Below are 20,729 nucleotides of genomic sequence, written 5' to 3'. Positions count from 1 at the left end.
GAGGAGGCCTTTAATACAGAACAAGCAGATATGATTGGGAGATTCAGAGAGAGAGGATAACCTGAAATGGATTTTAGCGATAGCAATGAAAAGGGTCACAGAAAAGACAAAGGAATCACTATTGTTTGTACAAAGTACAGACATCTCTAGGGAGATAGATTCATTGAGGCATCTAAGAAAATCAAAAATATTATATCAAATAACTGGCTAATGTTGAAATGTGATCCCATTATACAAAACTCAATAGATGACACACCTAGCATCACATACAGGAAAGGTAGATCCCCTAAAGACTAGCTCATTTGAAGCAAATTTAGGGCACCCCAATGAACATCACACAATATTTGAAAGGTTTCTATCCATGAAAAAATTACAAAGCCTGAAAGAAAAGCGAAAATGTCATGGAATATTCTATTCCGCATAGTAATATTAAAAAAGAGTTCAAACAATTTTGGAGCTACAATTCCAACTTTGTCATCTGTGTCCGAGTATGACCATGTGGAAAGCGATATGTCAATAGTACCATTCACCCTGTAAAGAAACACATTCTAAAACACAAGAACAATAGATGACAATGATAAGCACTACACTGTAGCTCAGCATTTTGCCGAATATCATTTCAGCAATATGAACATGCTGAAATATTATGCCACTGAGCAGGTAAAAAGTGAACCAAGGGGAGGTAATAGAGCCCTTACATTGAGAAGGGAGGAATCAAAGTACATAACTGATTTGGAAACAAAAAAATCCAACAGGGCTTAATATTGAAGAAGAGCTCAGAATTCATATAGGTGATTAGAGAAATGTATTGGGTGCCTGTATTCAATTGTTTTCTCTTTTTCTCAGGAGAGATGTGAGATAATATGGGTTGATTTTAATCAGTGATTATTTAATTTAATTTTCAGGAAGGGGATTTGGAGAAAGAAGTCGAAAGCAATACAGTTGGCTGATTTACAACCCCTACTCTTTTCTTCCCCTCTCACAAAGTACTGACCTCCTTGCACAAATGAGCTAAGATTTTGATTAGAATTATTGGATATTTTGTTACATACCTACATGAGAATTAACGTGTATATAAATGAATGTGTACCATCATTGAGGGAATTGTGTAATTAGTTACTGCTGAAGAGATCATTTTGCCCACTAGGGACTTCATTGGGTTGAAAAAAGTAAAACATTGGCTACAAGGAAATTGTGCTAATTACAGATTAGAACAAGATTGGTGTGCTAAGAAACTATTGACAATATATGTGGTGTGCTTTTCAAATGTTAGAGAATAGAGAGGATGTGAACAAGGATGTGATTCCAAAACAAAGACAAAAGTTGTTTAGTGATGCTCTTGTTGTGTGAAAGCGAATGGGAAACCAGCACCCATGTTTTACCAAGGTGAAATTTATTGTGACAAATTATTGAGAACAGACCAGACTTACCCGATCATCCTCTGTAGATAACAGAGATGTGGTACATATCAAAGATTTACTTATCACATCTACCCAGGCTTGTAATATTACAATAACAACTATATCATCAGCCCTGAGTGAGGTAGGATAATGCAGGGTTAGCCTTCTGTTCTACTTAAAAACGTGTGATAATAAGAAAAGAATTAAGTTAAAATCATAATAGTAATGAAGGAAAGACTGCTACTGAGTCATTTTGGGGAATGTCGTTTTGGAAACTTTTTTAAGGTATTTAACGGCTGCTGTCGCCGTTAGCTGGCACCGACATCATGGAAAGGGGAGTTGCTAAGTACCGCATTCCTTTGGAGTTCATATATGTATATATACATATATATATATATATATATATATATATATATATATATATATACGCTCCCCACGACCCCTTCCATGTTCCCTCCACCCGCCTCACCACCCTTTGTTCGTGGCGGCTGCCACTGTCTGTGTTCTGCTTGTCGCTAAGTTTATAACGCTCCCACGTAGTGGTGAGCAGAACTGCACCCTCCCCAACCTGCTGGCTGCATTTTCCCTCTGCCCACTTCTGTTCTCTCCAGCTGCTCTCATGCATTTTTCCCCTGGTTAAAGTAATAATGTAACCTTACTCGCTCAACCCCTGGTATAATTTAATAATTGTAACTCTCTTGCTCCCCGCCGGTTCCTGCCGCTGCTGCCCCTTCTGCCCCTCCCCTGACACAGCCCCCGCCTCCCTATATCTAGTCCCATCCCCCTCCCCTACTTAATGTCGCCAGCTGCTCGGTCATAAAGCAGATGCGTGCAGCGGGCGCCTATGGCAAGCCTGTCTGTGCTCGTCCGCGACCCGACCACCGCCAGCGCCAGGAACCCTGGCTCTCCGGAACCCCGCTGATACAACTCTACCTCCCTCCATGCACTCAACTCCGGAAGACACAACTACTGCCAAATAGCCATACTGTACACCCCCCTAGGACAGTTCTCCTGCAGACAATACCGACTATCCTTGACCATCAACATCGCCCCCATGGCCGCCGAAGACTCGCTGAACTCCCGCGCCACTGAAACCCTGACTTGCATACTCCCCAACGTACGCTCCCTGCACAGACATGCCATCAAGATCTGGGACCTACTCAACACCCTCTCGCCCGACGTCGCATTCCTTACTGAAACCTGGACTAACGCCTCCTCCGGCCCTGACATCAACACCGCCATCCACGATGGATACAAGATCCAGAGAAGGGATCACCCAGGAGGAGGAATCGCCTTCGCACCCAAGTCCTCCCTCCGACTGTCCACCTCCAACACGAGCGGCCCCCACCACAACACAGAACACCTCCACTTCCAGATCCAGACCATCCCCAGAACTACGCTTTGTGGCACCCTCGCCTACAGACCCACTCGGCCCGCGCACCCAATCTGCCACAACCATCGCCGACCTTGTCGCTCCCCATGCCATCACCTCTACGGACTACATCCTACTCGGAGACCTTAACTTCCACCTCGACAACCGCAGAGAACCCGACTCCATCACCCTCCTTGATAACCTCTCCAACATCGGACTGAAGCAGGTTGTCACCACACCCACACACAGAGCAGGACACACCCTCAACCCCATCTTCGCTGGAGGAACAAACATCCACTTCAGCCACACCTCGCAGCCCCTCTGGATGGACCACCACTGCGTACACTTCACCTTCAACACCCCCACCGGACCCAGAACCCCCCGCCCAGGCCCACCTCGAAGGAACTGGAGCAAGATCACAGAGGAGCACCTCAACACCACCCTCCTCCTTGACCCACCCTGCACCATGATCGATGCCAACTCAGCAGCCAAGGAATTTCACCGCTGGATTTCCAGCTGCGCTGACAAACTCGCACCCCTACGCCACCCTGGCAAACACGCCCCCCGAAAGCTGCCTGGTTCACTACTTAACTCCAAGAAGCCAAAGGCTCCTGCAGACACCTCGAAAAAACCTAGCAAAACCACGGAAGACCTAAACAGCTACCGGAGCTCCCTGAAGGAATACCACCAGCACCTAAGAGACACCAAGCGAACTTTCATCAAGAACAAAATGTCGGGCGCCCCATAAGTTACCTGTTTCTTGTGGAGAAATCTCGCAAAGACGACATGAGCTATCGCCCCCACGCCCACCTTACCCCACTCTGGATTGGACAACAAACTAGGATGAAGATGGGAGTGGGGATGGTAGGTAAAAATGGCAGGATGATATCAGGAGGATAATGTAGAACAGCAATGCCCTCGCACACAACAATCTTGGTATTTCAACAGTGGTTAAGAAGTTTACAACATTCTATGCATAGAACCACAAATTTAAGACAATTGCAATCCTGTTCGGTTTCTTAGGTAATGGATGTCTTTTTATATTCTGTACAGGAAGGTACCACCACACCTGGAACCTGCCTAGACGCCTAAAGCGTTTTTTCTCCTTTCCTATGATACACGTACCCGGCTGGGACGTGTAAGACTACCAAGTTCATACGGTGAGAGGTTACTTTTCTTGTGTATGTCTGCATACAGTATGCTAGACATCTAGTCAGTAGTCTAATGATATCTGTGGATCTACAGATACACGGTGACTAGGGGTAAACACCAACAGATGTTTTCCCTGGTTCATCTTCTCCCTTCTTTTCCTCCCTCCCAAATAACCCCCGCCCCCTTAATTTATCTTCCCTACTGCAGCTAATAGACTGTGTAGACACATCACTTCAGACCTATAGGATTTTAGGTCGTGTCATAAGGTATGAGAGTTTCTTAGTGTGCAAATAATTTCTCTCACAGTGATTGCTGAGATTGGGCATGCATGCGTTCACTTCACACAACAGACGTGAGAGTGACTTCGAATGATGCATGTCACGCCGCCTTACTAGGCCCTTTTGTGGTGGTCCTTTTTTCCAATTTTAGTGAAGCTTTTTATCTGTCAGAATATAAAACTCTCCCACATCCCACAGTTTTATTCCTGACCAATGTGTTTTATATGGAGAATGTGATCTTTTGATACAAGCTTATGTTCACCACTAAAATCGTATGTTCTCCATACCGCCCCTATCTTCACGGTTGATGGAATCTTCCAACCACGGTTCATGGGATCTTTCTGTTTTGACACCTTGATCACTGGACATGCCCACTACTGTACCTAGTGCATGTAAATGTAAAATCGAATGTACATGCACTGAATATGACCAAGTGTTCCATATCTGTACTTTTGTGCTTCTTTCCCAGCCCTGAGGAGTCGCAGTGATTTTGTTCCCACGCGACGAAACACGTGTCGGCTGGTTGTGGAACCAATAAACCTACATCCATTACCTAAGAAACCGAACAGGATTGCAATTGTCTTAAATTTTTGGTTCTATGCATAGAATGTTGTAAACTTCTTAACTACTGTTGAAATACAGCGATTGTTGTGTGCGAGGGCATTGCTGTTCTACATTGTCCCGTAGGTTAGGTGACTGACCTACTTTAGAGCAGTTAAGGGGTCTTATCTGCTCGCCTTTCCGCACCATGCCTTAACTTAGCAATCAGTACTCATTAACGTTCACACTAGGCAGTGCGCCCAACCTTTTCTGAAACACTAAAAACCCCACTTGTTGTATTTGATATCAGGAGGATAGTAGAGGACCCTCTGTTCGGATGAATCGTGGACACCATCAGGACAGGGATACAAGGGAACACCGGTTACACTCGGCACAAACAGCCCTGCTACCAATCACTATCATACACTCATGCGGGAGCAGTGGTTACCTCATGTGTGGACATCATAGTTCTGCCACCATCAATTGGGAAAGGATATAAGTCCTGTCAAACAACAGCTCTCCGGTGTATATGTCATAATTCAATAAGCGCTCCTGCGCTTTAGGCAAAAAGAAACAATCAGCGTTCCTGCGCTCTGATATGGTGAACAACAAAACAAAAAGGTGCTCCAGCGCAGTGATGCAGTCAAATGACGAAGACCCCAAAGGATAAAGAACCAGTTAAGAACAGGATATCTAGCGCTACAGTGCGGGGAACAAAGTTACCGGCAAACAGCGAAGCGCAACAGCGCAGCAGTAAAGGGAACTGTCTAGTGCTCTAGCGCGGCAATGCACAAGCTGCTGGCAAGCGCTCCAGCACAGAAAACAGTCACGGAAAAAATGGAGGCGCCCCAGCGCGGCAATGAGCAGGCTGCTGGCAAGCGCTCCAGCGTGAGAAATGCAGCAAGCTCACAAGTGCTCCAGTGCAGGAAACAGAGTCATGGGAAATATGGAAGCGCTCCAGCGCGGCAATTAGCTGGCTGCTGGCAAGCGCGGGAAATGCAGCAAGCTCACAAGCGCTCCAGTGCAGGAAACAGTGTCACGGGAAATATGGAAGCGCTCCAGGACGGCAATTTACTGGCTGCTGGCACGTGCTCCAGCGTGGCAGTCGATTGCCTGGAAGGCATCCCTGAAGCTAAGAAAGGCATCAGCATCGGGACCGGCGTCAATACGAAGCGCCGAACCCGGGGAGACCGCAGCTGATATGCGGATTCCCCCGGAAGCGCTTGTGACATCATGGCAGTTCCAGCCAAGAATGCTGGACCGCTAACCTGTAGGAAGAACCGGAAGTGAGGGTATAGCGTCCCGCATGGGTATGACTGCACTCGCACACAGGCGCCCGGGTGGAGGAGGAGAACCATGACACAAAATCCACAACAACGCTACCAACAGCAAAGAACTCTTCAACGCCATACAGCAATTCACCAAAGCCCCCAACGAAGCCTCGGACGTCACACCTTCCCAGGAACTCTGCAACAAGCTCAGCTCCTACTTCCCTCTACGACAACTTCAGAGGATAGACTCCTGACGCCACCCCCCTTGCCACCACCACCGACTAGGAGCCGACCATCACAACCTGGAATCCTACCACAGTCGAACACACTACCGTGACCATGAAGAACACCCACTTAAGAGCCCCCACCAAACCCTGCCTACCACACATCTACCACAGAGCCGCCGCCGCCATCGCTCCCGAAGTAGGATGTACCATCAACTCCTCTTTCGTATCCGGCATCTTCCCAGACAACTGGAAACAGGCGGAGGTTAAACCCCTCCTCAAGAAACCCACGGCAGACCCGACAGACCTGAAAAACTACAGGCCCATCTCTCTCCGCTCCTCGCCTCCAAAGTCACAGAGAGACTCGTAAACTCCCAGCTGACCGCCTTCATCGAAGATAACTCCATCGTAGATGCCTCCAAGTCCGGATTCCGCAGCAATCACAGCACCGAGACCGCCCTCCTTGCCGCCACCGATGACATCCGCATGCTACTCGACCAGGGACACACCGCGGCCCTCATCCTACTAGACCTCTCCGCAGCCTTCAAAACCGTCTCACACCACACTCTCGCAGCCAGACTCCACAACGCTGGGATACGAGGCACCACCCTCTCCTGGGTCCGATCCTTTCTCTCTGGCAGAACACAGAGGATCAGACTCCCTCCTTTCCTCTCCGAACCCACATAAATCAACTGCGGAGTGCCCTAGGGATAATCGTTTAACCTCACACTCGTCAACATCTACATGGCCCCCCTTGCCGCCATCGTCAGACAGCACGGGCTCAGCTTAGTATCATACGCCGATGACACCCAGCTCATCCTCTCCCTCACGAAGAACCCCGGAGACACCAGACTCCATTTCCAGGAAGGAATGAGGGACGTCACTTCCTGGATGAAAAGCAGTTGCTGAAGCTCAACTCGGAGAAGACCGAAGTACTCATCCTCGGACCCTCCACTTCCGCCTGGGACAACACCTGGTAGCCCTCTGCCCTCGGGAGCCCGCCCACCCCAACAGACCCTGCACAGAACCTCAACATCATCCTCGACTCCTCCCTCACCATGACCTGCCAGATCAACTCCATCGCTGCCGCCTGTTTCAACTGCCTCAGGATCCTCCGCAAGACCTTCAAATGGATACTGTCGCGGTCACCCAGCAGAAACGGGAAGGAAAGACAGGAAAGACCTCTCCTCACCCTGTGTCCTACATGTCCCAGAAGACCTTGGGACGTATCCAGGAAAGACAGAGCCAGCTCCGCAAAAGGGTTCCGCCCCTATAAAGCACCTCCTCCTCATGAAGGAGGTGCTTGACAATTGTGCTCGTTTTCTGTTTCTAAGAAGAAGGCGGATGGTATTCCCCGCCGGAGTTCTTGGCATTCCATGGTTGTTTTTGGCATTTTTGCTCCCTAGAGAACCCGTGAGCACAGAGCTGCTCCTCCTGATGCCAGCGAGTTTTCTGACGCGAGCCCGGCTCGGCTCGCTATTACGCCATTGACGCACAACGCGAGCCCATTGCGGCTCCTTCCGGTTTTCCTCTTTGTTCTCCCGGACTCGGAGAAGGTCAGGTAGCATCTTGTAGCGCGGGAAAGGGCGCCGGAGCGCTTTTCCCTTGCACCGTGACCTTATATGGTAATTTGTTTAGTGCCTGCAAGCATTGTTAGTTACCGTGTTGCATTGATGCTTGTATCAGGATTGCACTCCACTGTGGTTTTGAACAGTGGTTGGGTGCACTTCTGGAACGCTTCCCTCTTGCTGCGTGGGAACAGCAGCTGGGTGGCTTTTGTTTTGCCCACACTGTGAAAACAACAGTGGCTGGGCCTGACTACTTGCTCAGCACTCGCGCTATGGATACAAATAGCGGCTGGGTACGCTAACTTTCAAATCCTCTGTTTACTCTGTACAGATTCTGGAGATTGTATGAAAACCACAAAGCTGCAGGTTCTTGAATGTTACATAGTGATCTCCCCTTTATGTGTGTTATGTGTGTTTTGGTCAATGCTGCCTCTCACGCCATTTTTCTTCTCTGTTTATGCACAGTCATCTCCAGAAGTGTGCTTCATGGAAGACGTCCAGAGCCCTAGACCAGACTCAGGGAAAACGAGAAGCCTTGCCTGCAGCAGTGTTTATTATTTTATCCACTTCCCCTTTCCCCGGGGTGTTCCTTCACTCTGTGGGAGCTTGCGCTCAAGGGGGAATAGGGAGGCTTCTCAGCGAGCCATCGTCCCCGCTGGCTGTTATCTGAGGTTAGTGGCTTTTTTCTTTCTTGAGCTACTGACACATCCTGACAGATACCACCTGAATGCAGAAAAACCCGTCACACACGCTCTCATAACCAGCAGACTGGACTACGGCAATGCTCTCTACACCGGAATCAACAGAACTCTCCTTCACAAGCTCCAAACTATCCAGAACTCTGCAGCCAGACTTGTCCTTGGAACCCCACGGCACGAACACATACCCCAACACCTTCGAGACCTCCACTTGCTCCCCGTCGAGAAGAGAGTAACCTTCAAACTGCTCACCCACGCCTACAAATCCCTCCACAACCTCTGACCCAAATACCTCAACGAGAGAGTCTCCTTCCACGTACCCAAGAGAAACCTCCGCTCCGCCAATCTTGCCTCGCAGAGACCCCCCACATCTGCAAAACCAGAGCAGGTGGAAGAGCTTTCTCCTACGTCACAGCCAAAGCCTGGAACGAGCTTCCAGTCAGCATCAGACGCTCCCCCCCCCTGCGCCTTGAGACCTTCGTGGGTGAGTAGCGTGCTTTATAAGCCCATGATTGATCGATTGATTATAAATGCCACTTCTACTGGCATTCTCTAAGCCAGTGGTACTCATAGTACGGCCTGCGGACCTTGCAGGTAATGTACCCATGGTCCCCCAGAGAGAAAGAGAGAGAAAGTGGAGCGAGAGTGAAGGAGAGAAAGAGAGAGAAAGTGGAGAGAGCAAGAGAGTGGAGAGAGAGAGAGAGACAGTGGAGAGAGTAGAGAGAGACGGTGGAGACAGAGAGACAGTGGAGAGAGAGTAGAGAGAGAGACTAGCTGACTGAGAGACTGAGATACTGAGAGAGAGAGAGAGAGAGACTGACAGGGAGAGACTGAATGACTGAGAGAGAGACTGACTGACAGAGAGAGAGACTGGCGACTGAGAGAGAGAGAGACAGACTGACTGACTGAGAGACTGACTGACTGACAGAGAGACTGACTAACTGAGAGAGAGAGACTAACTGTCAGAGAGAGTCTGACTGACTGAGAGAGAGCGAGAGACTGACTGGCTGAGAGAGAGACTGGCTGACTGACTGAGGTAGAGAGACTGACTGAGTGCAAGAGACAGACTGACAGACTGAGAGAGAGAGACTGTCTGACTGACAGAGAGAGACGGACTGACCGATAGACTGTCAGATAGACTGACTGACTGAGAGACTGACTGTCTGACAGAGAGAGGGAGAGAGGCTGACAGACAGAGACTGACTGACAGAAATAGAGAGACTGGCTGAGAGAGAGAGACTGACTGACTGGCTGAGAGAGAGACACTAAGACTAACAGAGAGAGACTGAATGACTGACTGAGAGAGAGACTGACAGAGAGAGATAGACTGGCTGACTGACAGAGAGAGACTGACTGACATAGAGAGAGACTGACAGAGAGAGACTGACCGAGACTGACAGAGACTGGCTGAGAGAGAGAGAGAGAGAGAGACTGACTGACAGACAGAGAGAGATTGACAGAGAGACTGACTGAAAGACTTACTGACAGAGAGAGAGAGTGACTGAGAGAGAGACTGACTGACAGAAAGAGAGAGACTGAACATAGACTGACAGACTGACTGACTGACTGAAAGAGGGACTGACAGAGAGAGAGGGAGAGACTGACTGACAGAAACATAGACTAAGAGAGAGACTGACTGATTGAGAGTGAGAGACTGACTGAGACTGACAGAGAGAGACTGACTGACTGACTAAGAGAGACTGACAGAGAGAGAGACTGACTGACTAAGAGAGACTGACTGACAGAGAGATTGACTGACAGAGAGAGACTGACTGACAAAGAGTGAGACTGACTGACTGACTGACAGAGACAGGGCCGGCTCTAGAGCAGTACGATCGGTGCGACCGCACCGGGCACTGACTTGAAAATGTATATTATCATTGTAAAAGCACTTGGCCTCTAGCAATTTTCAGACATCAATTAAAATGTCAAGATAACTCCAGTGATTAATCTTCTTCCTGGAAAGAGACTGAAGGTTTGTCTAGTGGAAGTTTTGACTCATCCTAAGGGAGCGCAGAGGGTTAAAATGCCTGCTGCTAAGAACGTGTACCATGCCGATAACGAAATGCATATAATGTAAATTGGTCCGTGGGTTACTGTTTCTGTAAGAGAGATCCTTTTTTAACTTGTTGTTTATAAGTCAAAACCCTAATATAGAACATTGAGCCATTAACTGTCATCCTAGAGCTGCATGCAAACTGCAAGGTATATGTTAGAGCTATATCTTTTTTTGTCCAGTCTTTCGTCATCCTAATCTTGTGAAAAGGGTTCATTTGGGTAGAAATCAATTTTTATTATGAAAGAGAACCCCTAACAATGATGTTACGTTTTAAATTCTTGATTTGTGCTTTTTCAGAATAAGGACTCTTTTTTTTTTTTTTATATCTTTTTATTATTATAACACAAGAATAAATGGTACATTTCGGTTGCCATCAAACAGAATACAGCACAGCTGTGGACGGGCAAATAAAGTGTCGAAATAATGTACAGTCATAAGCAGCAGAAAAATCAAGTGGATCGTGAACCATAAGCAAGACAATTGGATAGCAATGACCGTAGGCTCCCATCAATAGCACCCGTCCACCAGGAGTACAGGATATACAGAGCAAACATGTGACACCCAGATACGTTTAGGCAAGAATCAGGAGAATACGAGTTATCTCTTGTGAAGAAAGGAAAAGGGGAAATAGAATGGTCATAGAAAATAACAAAGGAAAAAAAAAAAACCCACAACCCCCCACCCTACACCCCTGCAGATGGCTAAGACCTAACCCCATTAGCAGCGTGCCTGTCGCCCCCTAAACTACACCCCAAGGAAGGGAAAAAGATGGAGGAGGAGAACATAACAAAGCAATACGAGCTCCCAGACTCCCGTCCACCCGCCAAAAGCAAAAAAGGGACCATCTCGCCCGATCCCCGGCCCCACGGAGGCAGCAAATCCCGTGTCAAGCACATCAGACAGATAAATTTCAAACACTCAGATCCAGGTCCGGCCCCCACTCCCACAGATATGACCCAGCAAGATAAAGAAACATCACATCAGAGTCCAATCAAGTTCCGCCCAAACCCTCACGCTCCATCACAAAGCTCCCGTCCAGTACAATTGAGTTGTTGCAATTTGCACTCGGACTCTATCCATCCGAACCCCCCACCTAACAAAACCACAAAAGACAGTAGAGTGTCAAAGTCGGTTCGAAAGAGGGGAAAACAGGATAGGTGCATACCGAGTCTAAAAGTCCAAGCAGGACCACTGCCCACCAGCAATAAATCAGCAAAGCATTGTTGACTAACCACGAAAAGAGGCTAAAGGTGAATCCTACAGACATTGGAGAAGTCACAATGGCTCACAAATATAGGCACATCCGTCTCGGTCAGGGTTAATATAGGGCTAGATTAACTTCTGAAAGTGGAGGAGGAGAGAAAGAAAAATATTTTACTGCCCCCAGCCGCCCACTCTTCTGAGCCCCGGCTCTCAAAATCGATTTCGAAACGACAATAGTTGCAATCAACAAGAGGCAAGTCCCACATAGTCACCAGGAAATCAAACTCCAACAATTCAGGGCACGATCTCAACCCTGTCCCGTACGATCCAAGACATAAGCAGATATCAACCGGTCAGCCGCCATGTTTGTCGACGTGGGCAACAAAGGTAACCAGGACAGATCGGTGGGCTGTCTCCCCAAGCCAGACGCAAGCAACAGCAGTTCACGATAGCCAACGGAGATTGTCCGACAAAATGTCCAAAGCATCCGCACAAAGTTCAAAGACAATAAGGCTGACATCGGCCCCTGTGACCCCAAGGGGGCCCCCCAGAAGCGTTCTTCAGATCGCCAGGCGCTGCTTACATCAGTACTGTCTTCGTGGTGAACAAGTCCGTGGGAAGATGTAGATGGGAGCATGCCCAGTTGCGACCGAACCACTTCGTCAACGAGCACACAGGGCATTACTAGCTGGGGCTCATCCCCTTCGTCGGTCCCGGCGGGAACAGCTCTTGTCGGGTAGAATGCAATGAATCCCGTGTCCAGCGCTGTGGTCAGCTTTGCGAACTGCGTATCCAGAGAGACTCGGACGTCAGCTATGGCCGCCATGATGTCCTGCATCGTAACCGCCATCTTGGGGATGGGGGGTCGTCAGACGCTCCAAGCGTTAGTTCTCAGACTGCAGGTAAATACTCCCGGAGACCCAATGGAGCACACAAAAGTCAGAGCAAGTAGCACAGGAGAGTAACGTTGCTCCTCACACTGCCAAGGCCACCCTGCATATGTAAGGGACACCCCGTTCAGTGTCGGGTCCCGCCACGTAGCGCCAGCAATGGGGGCACCTCAGCATCTCAGAAACAATCTCACCTCCGGCAGGATCTGCAGAGCCGGTCATGCGCCAGTGTGAGAATCAGCACAAATACCAGCCCATGTCGTTTGCCAAAGCGCCCTGCTCCGTACCACCGCTACGCGGTAGAGTCCCTCCTCATCAGCTGTAAATGCGGCAGCTCCAAAACATCCGTCCGACGGACCCGACCGTCAACTTCCGGTCCGGGTCTCCGATGTTTGTGCACTCGGTGGCGTGCAGGGTGGCAACTCTAGGTCCCGGCTTCGGTGGTCAACAGGCCGCAAATCGGGACGGGCAAAATTCCGGCCATCGGCCGTCCCGAAGCTCCAAAGTCGGCCCCCGACGGGCAGCACAGCTTCCGACAGCGATCCCTTGGCCCGGAGAACAGGATATGTGACAGGATGATGGGCCGGCAGACGGAGCCCGGAGGAGCCGAGCGTTTACACGGCCATGTTACTCGAGCACCAAGCTCCTCCCTTAGAATAAGGACTCTTAAACTATATTGACTACTAGTATGGATGACATGTCACTCCTACACTACACCTTGTAGTCCTGTCTGATGTAACATTTCCTCTACACTGATTTACACATATATGATTGCCTCTGTGCAATGTGTGTGTGATGTAAAGTACTCTGACACCTTACACTGGTATGAGTGGTGCTATAAAACTAAATGAATCTGAGAGACAGCGGTTATAGAGACTTGAGAGGCACTGTTAAAGGGTGCTAGTGAGGGAATCCGTGGCAGAGGTGGTCATTAGGGGGGCGTCAACAGACATTGTCGCACAGGGCGCCACTAACGCTAAAGCCGTCCCTGGACAGAGATAGACTGACTGACTGACTGAGAGAGAGAGAGACTGACAGAGAGAGGCAGAGAGTGACTGAGAGAGAGAGACTGATTGACTGTGAGAGAGACTGACTGAGAGAGAGACTGACTGACTGAGAGAGACTGACTGACTGACACAGACTGACAGAGAGAGAGAGAGAGACTGACTGGCTGAGGTAGAGAGAGAATGCCAGACTCAGAGAGACTGACTGACTGGGAGAGAGAAAGAGACTGACAGAGAGAGGGACTGACAGAGAGAGAGACTGACTGACTGAGAGACAGACTGACAGAGAGAGAGAGAGAGAGAGACTGACTGACTGGCAGAGAGAGAGAGAGACTGACAGACAGAGAGAGAGGGAGAGACTGACAGAGAGAGAGGGAGAGACTGACTGACAGAAAGATAGTGACTGAGAGAGAGACTGACAGAGAGAAAGAGACTGATGCAATTGGGGTCAAAGTGTGTATGAAGCTATGCAATGCCTTTTAAGATTGCTATAGTCAATCAATCAATCAATCAATCAGGTCATTTGTAGAGCGCACTACTCACCCGTAGGGTCTCAAGGCGCTGGGAGGGGGGGGGGGTGCCGCTACTGCTCGAACAGCCAGGTCTTGAGCTTCTTCCTGAAGGAGAGGTGGTCTTGGGTCAGGCGCAGATCGGTGGGAAGTGAGTTCCAGGTCTTGGCGGCCAGGTAGGAGAAGGATCTTCCTCCTGTTGTCGCTCTTCGGATGCGGGGGACGGCGGCGAGGGCGTGGTTGGTAGATCTGAGGAGGCGCTTGGGAGTGTAGAAGTTGATCCGGTTGTTGAGGTAGCTCGGGCCTTGGTCGTGTAGGGCTTTGTGTGCGTGGGTGAGGAGACGGAAGGTGATTCTCTTGTTGACCGGGAGCCAGTGCAGATCTCTCAGGTGTCCGGAGATGTGGCTGCGTCGGGGGATGTCGAGGATGAGTCTCGCCGAGGCGTTCTGGATCCGCTGGAGTCTCTTCTGGAGTTTGGAAGTGGTTCCGGCGTAGAGGGCGTTGCCGTAGTCCAGTCGGCTGGTGACGAGGGCTTGGGTGACCGTCTTCCTCGTCTCGGTGGGGATCCACCGGAAGATCTTACGTAGCATGCGCAGGATGTTGAAGCATGACGAGGAGACGGCGTTGACTTGTCTGCTAGTCTGCTAATAAAAATGCATTATCAAAATGTGTTCTTTGTAGTTACATCTGATTTTGAAATACAGCATTGTCGCATTGTCTAATGTTGTGAAATGGGTTTGAATTTTTTTACTCTAGCCCCGCCCCCCAATGACCCCACCCCTACCAGTGTGGCCCTCGGCCACAAACCACACTGTAATTTTGGCACCTGACAGAAAGTTTGTGAGTACCCATGCTCTAAGCTTACATTACCGCCTTTTAGAATAGTGATACTTTTTTTTTTTGCAGATTTATGTAGCATGAACTCGACCCGAAGGAATTTTTTCGCTTTGGATGAGCACCAGACAGTTCCGTTACACAAGGACACATTCACTTTTGGTAGGCACAGGGAGATTAAGTGATTTGCCAAAAATCCAGGATGTGGAGTCGACCACGAGGCTCGAACCTTGGCTGCCCAGCTCCAAATTCGGCAGTCTAGCCGTGAGACCACATACGCTCCCCCTACCTCTCGCCAGCTGTGAAAACGCAGGCCTGTTGTAATGTGCATTCTGGCCACACCACTCCATCTTTCAGCGCCGCTCTTCCATTATCTGGCAGCCTGGTAGACAAGTTGCCACTTTTGTCAGAAAAAAATATTGGCCACTTGATTGTGTTTAACTGTTCTGGTCGGTGAATACGGATTTGCGTAACATCTGAAAGATTTTTTTTTAACATGGCTATGAGGCCCCTTTGTTTCAATTATGTAGGAAGGTAGATCCCTGACTATGGTTGCCCCCAACTTTTTGCCTGGTGTTTTGCTGGTTTTCTGACTTAGTTGACCTGGGGCCCTGCTATTCAGGACCCCAGGCCTACTGCTCTCTCTGTAAAATGGATTCCATGTACCCTAGGTACATATCTAATTGGAAACTGAGTCACCTTATCAGTCCCTGTACAGTGTACCTTAGGTACCCAGGGCATAGGTGTACCCAGGGCCTACCAGGGGCTGCAGCATGTATTATGCCACCCCTGGCTGGCCATCCAAATCTGACACAACTGGCTGCACGACAGCTGGGGCAAGGTGGTGTAATCACCCTTTGCTTTAGATATAGTATACCTATATCTAACCCTAAAATGGACACACAGATCTCCTATCAGTCACTCCTATGGCAGGCCTTGACATCCTGAAGGCAGAGTGCTTGGAATCGTGTGAGATAGTGCTCTGGCATGAGCTGAGCCTGTCTGCGGCTTTCGGGATCCATCCCTTAGCCGTTTCCATGGTATCGCATACCATATACTCTTAAGTGCATTATAATCCTCGCGGTTATATGCCAACTCTGGTATCGCTTTATCAAAACATGTCGAGTAAGGTGTCATACGAATTGGAATACTAACCCCTCGCCAATTCTGGCGACGGGGTTAGCATTCCACCCTTCTAGAGGGACACGACATGTATGTAACCTGTAACCCCGGTTAAAGTCAGACAAAGCCTTAGCTCCACAAAATGGATGCTGCCACTGAGACACAAGTCTGCCCTCCTGCTGCTGGGAGTCCTCCCAGCCCAGGAGGCAAGGACAAAGGGTTTCCTGCCAGGGGCGGTGCCAGCACCGTCCCAGACAGGATTTTGTGTATTCTAGGTAGGCAGGGCTTTAGAGGAAGGTGACTGCAAGTGGCACCCCGGTGCTCACTGTGCATAGGCCGGCTGAAACCAGTTCCAGGGGCACTCCAGCCCCTGGCCTGGGGAAAGCCCGCCAAAGGAGAGGGGTGTAACCACCCCCCTCCTGGTCCCACCCATAGGGCAGGACTTAGTCGCGTGCCAGCCCCCTTTTTCAGGATAAAGGTAGGAACTGGCCCCCTTCCAAATCAGATCATCTTTGGAATCAAGACACGACTTTCTACGAAAGGACATCAAGATTTCTTCTTCAAGATTCTCCCTTGTGACTAAGGAGTAGTCACCCTGCATCCGCAGGCACCACCTTAAGAACACTGCAGTCTGCTGCAAGTCCTTCCTCCGGAATCCGACTGCCCAGCTCGACAAGACCCGGCTTCCCTGGCACCTCCGACCTCTACTCACCTCTACAGCCAAGCTGAGAACCGTGAGTGCGACGAGACCTCAAGGGACCGACTATTGCCAAGACTGCACGACTTCTTCACAGCAAGCCCGCCGGGTAATCTACTGGCGAGTGCTTTGGGGTCCGAGAAGCCCCGACCCTGAGCAGCTCCAGCACCGAAGATCAGCCCCCCAGCATCTCCACGATCGGCGTGGGGGCCCTTCTGCTTTTTGCTGCTCACCGCGTTGTTTGGCTACTAGCCCGCTGGCTTGTGGCCTTCTGAACGACGCCCGACGACATCACTGCTGCTGGTCTGGTTGCTCCAGACTGGTTCTTGCTCCCTTCCAGAAGAGGAGCACCCCGGACCCTCCTGGTCCACTCAAGACGCCATTTTGAGTCCACCGCGTGGGCTTGAATTAGCCAAGGCTTTGTTGCCCAATCCTGGGTCCTTCGACGCCGACAGCTTCATCCATCGTGGGACAGCTCGCCCCTCCATCCTGGTCGCCGACAACGCCTCCTGGTCCGTGAGATCTGCAGAGCACAGCGTCGCCCACTCACCTAGTCGAGGTGACTACCCTCCGGTGCCCTCCTGGTGCCCCTGACTACTGGCTAGTAGTCACGAACTTGGTCCCCTCTGCTTTCAGGTGTCATCCATCTTCAAGATCCAGGCTGGGATCAGCTCGAACTCTCTTCACTGGTCGCCTGCCAGCATCTTTCTTCCAGGCTCCTGGTTCGTCTACGAGGATTCCCGACGTCTTTTGAGACATATGCAGCTGCAGCCCCTGGGCTAGGTAACTTCGGCATTTCGGTGCCCCAGCATAGCCTCACTATCCAAGGGTCAGGATCCACTGTCGTTTTCTTCCTACCAGGTCGGGTTCGCCCGTGAACACTAACTTTAACTTTACTAGCTATCATAGACTTTGTCCCGCATCCCGCGTGAGAGTGCACACTCTGCACCCGAGTCCCCTGGGCCTCCTAGAAGTAATCTAACGATTCTATAGTCAAGTCCTAGCGATTCCAAAGCCTATTAGTACTGTACTTACCTGCTAGTAATTTCGCATTCCACTTTTTGAGTATATGGTTTCCCGTGCCCCTCGGGCATTTGTATATACTGTGCTAACTTAAGTATTTTTATAAGAGTTGTTGTTTGCTTAGCTCCCTGTCTCATAAAGAGCCAGGGTAGTCTTGTTATAAATAAATTCACTGTTTATTTTCATAACAACTTGTGTGGTGTCCTTTCACTGGGTGTTCAAGGGGTAATGTGATGGTAAAACAGCTGGCTTAACACGCCCTCTAGAGTCTTAGCCTTAGACTGCTCGTATCCACGCTACTAGGATAGCTGGTCTATAAGGTTGACTTACAACCAATCATCAATAAGGGTTGTTTGGACTGATATATAGTGATCACTAGAATAGTGAACACTGCACATCAGGCCAACTTCTCACATTGGTGGCAGCGGTGGGATGTGAGCTTGCTGTTTGTTTTACCACACATATCCTAAGAATATCTTGTGAAAGATCACATAAGTACTAAAGGTACATATAACTTAGCTTAGAATACTCTGAGTTCTACTGAACCAGCTGTTGTAGCTCCTAGGGCCTAGCACACCCTAAACTACAACTCTAGCAAGGGATCAGTAGGTATACATATAGTGTAGGTAAGTGCACCACTTACACCTCACTAGAAAAGCATGTCTACCCAGGGAGAGTCCTCAGGGACCCCTCTTGTGGTGATTGACCCTCCACAGGTCAGCTCAAGATATGCAGCTCTCAATTTCCAGGAGTTGAGACACTTGTGTACCTCCAGGAAATTGAAACAGGGGTCTAACCCCACCACTCCCTTTCTGTTGGGTCTCTTAGAGACTTATGATGCTAGGAAAGCATCTCAGGGAGATGGGAATATGCCAGCCTTAGAGGGTACCACTGGGGATCCAGACCTCCTTGACACTGAAAATGCAGTTGAGGAGGAGGATCTAGAGGAACTCTCTGAGGGTGAGGCAAACAAGGGTCCTGAGTTAGTCAGCAGACTCACTAGGGCCAACTTAGACCTACTTGGGGAAGGATCTGGGGGACCCCCAGTACTGACCCTGATGAGGCCTAACCTTGGAGTTAGGAGAGATAGATCTCTTTCTAGGGACTCCATTAGATCTCTGCACTCTAATGCCTCTTCTCAGAGGAGAAGGAACTCTCCCCAGAGGAGATTGACTTCCCCTCAGAGAAGAGAGCATGAAGCAAGGATGAGACAAGCTAAACTGAGGATTGAAAGGGAAGAACTTGCCCTGGCCAAAGAGAAGCTTGCCTTTGCTAGAGAGCAGCAGATGAGTGGGTTAGCTCCCACTGGTGGCAGCAATCTCCCAAGAGAAAAAGAGAAGGGTTTAGATACTAAACACCTGACAAAGATAGTGCCCCCTTTAAACAAGGGGATGACATCCAGAAATGGATGGCTGCTTTGGAGAGGGCCTGCACTGTACAGTGCATCCCCCAAAGTCAGTGGGCAGCTATACTGTGGCTCTCCTTTGATGGCAAAGGTAGAGATAAGCTCCTCACTACTAGAGTTGAGGATGCTAACAATTACCAGGTCCTGAAAAATGCACTGGTTGATGGGTTTGGCTTAACCACTGAGCAGTACAGGTTGCTGTTCAGAGACACCCAGAAAACTCAGTCTCAGGACTGGTCTGACTTTGTTGATTGTGCCACTAAGGCTTTGGAAGGCTGGCTACTGGGTAGCAAGGTTACTGACTTCACAGGATTATATAATCTTATTATGAGAGAGCAAGTCTTAAATAATTGTCAGAACCAGTTATTACACCAGCACCTGGTAGACTCTGATCTGACCTCTCCACAAGAATTGGGTAAGAGGGCAGACAAATGGGTCAGAACCAGGATTAGGCCCAAGAACCAAGGTGGTGACCAGAAAAAGGAATCAACCAAGCCTCAAGAGAAGGGTGGGAATAAATCTTCAGATCAAACCACATCAGGGCCCCAAAAATCCTCTGAGGGGGGTGGGTCCCAGAATCCTTCTAATAACCAGAAGAAACCTTATTGTTATCCCTGTAAACAGGTGGATCATTTGAAAACTGACAGCAGTTGCCCAAAGAATAACAATAAGGAGAACATACCCCCAAGTAACATTCCCAAACCTCCTGTTACTACTAGTAGTAATCCCCCAGGTGGTGGGAGTGCCCCCAAGAATTTGGGTGCATTTACTTTGGGAGTTCCTGGGGACTCTGGCCTAACCAGGTCCCCAAACTTAGATACTCTTGTCTGTGAGACTGGCATGGGGTTTGCCAACTTCACAACTTGTCCCAACACTTTGGGCAAGTACAGACAGGAGCCCCTCATCAATGGTATAAAAGTTGAGGCCTATAGAGATACAGGGGCTAGCATCACTATGGTGACTGAGAGTCTAGTCCCCTCAAGGCAACTTTTACCTGGTGACACATACCAGGTGACCAATATTGATGGAGTACAGAGAGATCATCCCATGGCAGTGGTCAATCTCAGCTGGGGAGGTGTCACTGGCCACAAGAGAGTGGCAGTGTCACCAAACTTGCCTGTAGATTGCCTACTGGGGAATGATTTAGAGCTCTCAGCCTGGGCTGAAGTAGAGCAAGAAACCCATTCTAAAATGGTAAACTTCCATGGTAAGGTTAGTGGGGCAGTGATAGCCACAGCCCCAGTCCAAGATGTCCTCCCTGAACAGGTCAGGAGGGCTGTGCCAGTCACAGCCCAATCTCAGACAACTTCCTTCCCAGAACAGGTTGTAAAGGCTGTGATGGTCACAGCCCACACCCAAACTGAGCCCCCTCCTGAAAAGGTTGGGAGAGCTGTGATGGCCACAGCTCAAACTCAGACAGATGATAGTGTTGTGAAGCCTGAAACTATGGATCACTCCACTCAGACAGAGAGCATTGAGG

This window comes from Lissotriton helveticus, chromosome 6 (genome assembly GCF_964261635.1).
Source record: "Lissotriton helveticus chromosome 6, aLisHel1.1, whole genome shotgun sequence".
NCBI classification, from domain to species: domain Eukaryota; kingdom Metazoa; phylum Chordata; class Amphibia; order Caudata; family Salamandridae; genus Lissotriton; species Lissotriton helveticus.
This window is presented reverse-complemented; position numbering follows the sequence as displayed.